This window comes from Oryctolagus cuniculus, chromosome 14, assembly GCF_051225735.1.
Source record: "Oryctolagus cuniculus isolate XC-2025 breed Fujian yellow rabbit chromosome 14, ASM5122573v1, whole genome shotgun sequence".
Classification (NCBI taxonomy): Eukaryota; Metazoa; Chordata; class Mammalia; order Lagomorpha; family Leporidae; genus Oryctolagus; species Oryctolagus cuniculus.
Genome location: NC_142880.1, coordinates 81,189,636 through 81,195,635, shown reverse-complemented (window position 1 = coordinate 81,195,635; position 6,000 = coordinate 81,189,636). Strand labels below are relative to the sequence as shown.

At 46.7% G+C, this 6,000-nt stretch overlaps 1 long non-coding RNA gene across 1 annotated transcript in view; it reads left to right on the top strand.

Annotated features, from left to right (window-relative positions):
* The first annotated feature begins 566 nt into the window (after window positions 1-566).
* LOC149122406 (uncharacterized) overlaps window positions 567-6,000 on the top strand; it is a 28,433-nt gene continuing 22,999 nt past the window's right edge. Inside the window, exon 1 of the long non-coding RNA XR_016220776.1 lies at window positions 567-1,735. This is a non-coding gene — a long non-coding RNA (uncharacterized LOC149122406). The remainder of the gene's footprint in view (window positions 1,736-6,000) is intronic.

The following is a 6,000-nucleotide window of genomic DNA, read 5'->3' as shown; positions in this document are numbered from 1 at the left end:
ACCCAGGTGGAGTTCCTGGCTCCTGGTTGCAGCCTGGCTCAGTCCTGGCTTTAGAGGCATTTAGGGAGTGAACCAGGGGGTGGAAGATTCTCTCTCTCTCTCTCTCTCTGTTGCTCTGCCTCTCAAATAAATAAATAAATAAACCTTAAAGGAAAAAGTAAGAGCATAATTACAAAAAGGAAAGATGTTTGTTCAAGTGTCAGGTATACAGTGCCTGCCCCCTGAGAGGGCCGCCATGTCCTGTGGACTCCCAGCAGGAAGGATAGAGCCATGACCCTTAGAAAGTGTGAGTGGTGCGACAACGGGTACCCAGATAAGCTGGGAGAAATCAAACAGGAAAGGGGAATAGGAGTAAAACGTACAAACATCTCCTCTCCCTCACTGGTCATCAACGCAACTCCCTCCAGCACACTTTCCCTCAGTTACTCAGTTAATCTTCTCATATTTGGAGAAGAAAAAGTACCTTAAAAAAACAACCACCTGGAAAGCAAGAGCAGAGCCAAGTTGGCAGGCAAGCGTTCGCTCTGCTTTGCGAACAGACGGGTGTTCTAAACCGCGCTGGCCGCGCTTCCACAGCTGAGATCCTGAGCCAAGGGACGCCCCGAGGAAACATCTTTCTTCATTTTCTTTTCAGAACCGAGGCAGGGGGAAGGCAGGGGAAGCTCTGCGCGGTAAATACAGTCACGGTCACCTGGGGGCACTTGGTGATCCAGTGCTGCTGCGCCCCCCGCTGCCTTCTGTCAGGCCGCTTCCTAACTGGGTGTCCTTGAAGCAGTGGGCCGGCGCCTGCTAGTTCAAGGCTGCCCGGTTTCCTGTTCAGGCCCTTTGTGTGTCGGGGGGAGAGGGCGGGCATTGCAACGCTGGTGAACAATCAGGTGTTCAGGCAAGTGTCTCTCGGTGTTGTGAGCTCATTCAATCCCTTGTCATTTCTTGCCATGCGCCAGGAAGTGCTGATCATGGCCCGTTTTTGCACTGTGGAACCTCTCTCCCGCGAGAGTCCTGGAAGCGTCTTGGATAATTAGTCCCTCGCTTTCATTGGAACCATTAAGAACTCTGTATCAGCTCTGCTCTCATGGGTGTGTAGGGCCCTGTGAGCTTCCCAGAGTTATTGCTGCACGTGAAGTTTTGAGATGCTTCTGAAATCTTTTAAAATTGTTTACTAGGGAGCCAGAGAGAGAGACAACGCTCCCATCCACTGGGTCGATCCCTGAATTCCCGCAACACCCCCGCACTGAGTCAGGGGCTGAAGCCTGGAGCCAGCGAGTCAGTCCAGCTATCCCACATGGGTGGTAGGAATCCAGTCTCTGAGGCCGTCCCTGCTGCCTCCCAGGGTCTGCATTAGCAGGAAGCTGGAGCTGGATATGGAACCCAGTCATTCAATAGGGTCTTAACAGCTGGGCCAGATTCCTGCCCCCTCTCAAACCTGAGCGTGCCTTGGAATCACCTGGAGTGCTCCTCCAGCGCCCAGCGCCCAGCTGCACCTCAAGGCTGTGGCTTAGTCCCTCTGGGGTGGAGCAGAGGATTTGCATGTCTGACAAGTTCGCAGGGGCTGCTGGTCCTGGGGCCACAATGCACAGTCCTCTGCCTTGGAGAGCTTTCCTGGGATTTAAGCTCAGGAGAGCACACAAACACCCGAAGGAAAATGGAGACACCGCAGCAGGGAGTCATGGAAGTCCTATTTGGTAGCCATCACAGGGTGCACCGTATTGTGTGAGGGGTTTGGGGAATATTTCAGGTAAGTGATTTCTGCTCTTGCCATCTAGGATCTTAATAATCATTGATCACAGCACTTTTGTTTTCTGAGTAATTTTAATCTCAATAGAGAATGTTACTTATCAACATTCTTCTCCCTTATGTATAAAATATCAATCTAGTAGCTTCTTATTCAACATAAAATGAAATATTTCACATAAGCAGCAAGTGCCTTTTTTTTCAGGTTTTCAGAGTTATTTTTAAAATATAAAGGGTATGGGTTTCACAAAACATTGCAATAACAGAGCGGCTTCACTGTGAATCCATTTGTAAAAGCAGCCTTGGCTCACATTTGGGTGCTATCTGCAACAAACGGCCAGAGTTGCTTTTATTAAGATCACACACTTCTGGGGGCCTCAGCACCAAATGGAGGCTCTGAGCCGCCCCTTAGACAAGAACTTCAGGGAGCCAGATAGCTCTGGGCTTGTATTTCAGCTCTGTCATTTAGGCAATTATTTATCCCCTGTGAAGAAAGTCTTAGGCTTAGTTGATCTCTACTGCATAATTGTTTTGTATTTATTTCTTCTTCCTCTTCCATTTCTTTTTCTTTTAAAAAAATATTTGAGAGGTAGACAAAATGAACTCCTATATGCTAGGTTGCTCCCCAAATGCCTGCTGGTGCCAAAGCCAGCAGCCAGGAACCTGGTGTTCAATCAGGTCTCCTACTGGGGTTGCAGAGACCCAAGTACTTGAGCCATCACAGCTGTGTTCCAGAGTCTGTCTTAGCAGCAAGCTGTAGTCAGGAGCCAGAACTGGATATCAAACCCAGGCACCCCAAAATGGGATATGCGTGTCTTAACCATGAGGCCAAACACCCACCCCTGTTTTCTATTTATTGATTTCTGATCTTTATTTCCTACTTTGTTTTCTTTGACTTTATTTTTTATTTATTTATTTTTTATTTTTTTGACAGGCAGAGTGGACAGTAAGAGAGAGAGAGAGAGAAAGGTCTTCCTTTGCCGTTGGTTCACCCTCCAATGGCCGCCGCGGCCAGCGTGCTGTGGCCAGCACATCACGCTGATCCGATGGCAGGAGCCAGGTACTTATCCTGGTCTCCCATGGGGCGCAGGGCCCAAGGATTTGGGACATCCTCCACTGCACTCCCTGGCCACAGCAGAGAGCTGGCCTGGAAGAGGAGCAACCAGGACAGAATCCGGTGCCCCGACCGGGACTAGAACCCGGTGTGCCAGCGCCGCAAGGCAGAGGATTAGCCTAGTGAGCCGCGGCGCCGGCCCTTCTTTGACTTTAATTTGCTGTTTTTCTTTGAACTTTGTGACATAAATCATTGATCATCAGAATTTTGTCTTTTTAAATATATGCATGCGAAGTCATAGATTTTCTTCTTAGCACAACTTTGGTAGCCTCCAAGGTGTTTTGATTTGCATTTAAAATTATAATTCTGTTTGAAATGTATTGTAATTCTGTGATTTCTTGGGCCTATGGGTTATAGAAAAAGAATATGTTTATTTGTAGACAGAGGAGTTATTTACTGCCTTTGCACCCTGGATTTTTTATCTTTAAGCTCTTAAGAGTTGGCAGGAAGACTGAGTGAGCTAGTATAACCGGAATGCTTGGCACGATGTCTAGCAACGTCGGTGTTCTATTTCCCTTTGTTCCAGGGATCCGTGGCAGAAGACGTAGTTTACCTTCCTGTAGGATAGTTTGGGATGAAAAAGACTTGAGTTTCTCTCTGCAACATATATGAGATACCATGTTTGTATCTTACACCCTGAGGAAATTTCCTGGCTTTTGGTTTTAACTATCCTTTGTTAGGGCCCACTATCCTGATGATCTGATGTATAGCAAAGGCCATGTCAAAGTCTGATTCTAGTCTTCACTTAAATGACCTTTTATCCTAAAGCCCAAGATGTAATTTATTTGAAAGGCAGAGTTAGAGAGATCTTCAGTCTACTGGGTTACTCCCCAAATGGCCACAACAGCTGGGGCTGGGCCAGACCAAAGCCAGGAGCCTGGAACTCTGTGTGGGTCTCCTACATGAGTGGCAGGGTCCATGCCATCTTATGCTGCCTGCCCAGTTACATTAGCAGTGAGCGGGGTTGGAAGCAGAGCAGCAGGAACTTAAACTGGCGTTCATATGGGATGCAGGCATCACAGGTAGTGGTTTAACCTGCTGTACCACAGTGCCTGCCTCGTTAAATGTTGAATCTTAACATTGTGGTGTCCCATTAATGTCATAACAGGAGATTGTTGAAGAAATAGCATTGCTTTAATTCGAAAGCTTAATGGCATGTTCACATGAGTGAACAATTCAAATGTGTCGCTCCCCCTCTTTGTGGAGGAACGACACAAGACCCTGCGCTGTTCTTTTGTCTGCTCGGCCCTCCCCGGGTTTACTGCTGGTTCTTCCCGGGTTGGCTACCGTCCCTTCCACCTCCGTGGAAGGGCGGTTCCCCCTGCCACTTTCCCCACTTCCGCGGGGGAGCGGCACACCGCCGGCCGGCTCTCTCGGGGGCTGCACAGGTGTTCCTTCAGATAGATGTTCCTGGTGCATGTTGTCTCTCTCCTCCTTTATAGTCCTCTTCCACCAATCCCAACTCTGCTACCCACACGCCGAGTACGCTGCTCTCCTCCAATCAGGAGCAGCTCCTGCAGCTTGTCAAGTTGGTGAGAGGCAGCTGGGTAGAAGCTGTTTGCTCCTCTCCCAGCGCCATATTGTTGGAGAACAGATGTATAGAATAAGTCTTAATTCCAGTAACAGTATAGTCCGAGTTGCTCCCCACACAAATGGTTCTGAATAGTTTCAAACCATTGTCTTCTGAATGTTTCTCATGTGCAGTCTTCCCAAAGCCAGAGGAGATGTCACTCACAGTATGACTTCCATCTGCCTCAGGACAGATGTCTGTATGGGCTTTGGTTGGTATAATTTCACTCAAACATTTTGGGGAAGATGTTTAGGAGAGTAACCTGTTTTCCAAAGTTGATTTTTACATCAGTTTTACATAAATGCTTAATTGCTATGTGGAAAAAAAATTACCTAAGTGATTGTTTTGTGCAGCCAAGGAGGAGGACCACCAGAGAGTTGATCTAGGATATTTTATTGTTCCATCATCCTCTTCTCCCCAGAATGACTCTACCTGACATGATCATGGTAACAGAAATTGCTTTTTATTCCCCATGTAGGGTTAAGGCTTCAATTGCAAAACCCTTGGGAGTTCCTCAAAGCGTTAGCCAGAATTACCCTATAAACTGGCAATTCTATTTATATACCCAAAGAAAACAGGTGTTCAAATAAAAACTTGTACACAAAATACTCATAACAGCAATATTCACAATATTCAAAAAGCAGAAGCAACTCAGATGCCCATCAGTGAACGTATGGATAAACATAATGTGACCTCTGTATGAGGGGATGTTCTCAGCTAGGGAAAGGAATGGTACCGACATATGCTACAACACAGATGTGCCTCAAAAAAACACTAAGTGAAGGAGACCGGGCCCCAAAAGTCACGTATTGTGTGATTTCATTTATATGAAATATCTGGAATAGGTCAATCCATGGAGGCTGCATGTGGATTAGTGGCTGATGATGAAGGTTAGGGGGAGGGAAAGTGGAGAGTTTTCTTTTGGGGTGATGAAAATATTTTTGGAAGTAGATAGAGATGTTTGTATAACATCATACATGTAATGGGAAATGTGCATAAAGAAGCCTTTGACCACATACCAATTGTTTTATTCCCCCAAACCAAAATCCAGCAAAGCCCAGGGGACACAAGTCGTGGGCTATCGAAATGTTTACCTGAAATTACTGAAGGTTGTGTAAGAGCGTTGTTCATTTGCGGGGCTTTATTTTAAGTTCTTGCATGGTGCCCTTGTGATGCCTTTGGAATTAAAATCCTTGGTCTACACACATCTACTAGAGTAGTGAAGACTGAGAATTAATGTAATAAAAGTCCTAGATTTTGTAAAACTTACAAAAGTTAAATATTCCAGTTGCAATGAGTTAAGATTTCTCTCTCCTATTCTGACCTCCCCCCTTCTTTCTTTCTTTCTTTGAAAGGCAGAGTTATAGAGAGGCAGAGGCAGAAAGAGAAGTCTTCTGCCCACTGGTTCACTCCCCAAATGGCCGCAATGGCCAGGGGTGTGCCAGATTGAATCCAGGAGCTAGGAGCTTCTTCCCAGTCTCCCACATGGGTGCAGGGGCCCAAGCACTTGGGCCATCTTCTGCTACTTTCCCAGGTACATTAGCAGAGAGCTGGACCAGAAGAGGAGCAGCCAGGATTTGAACTG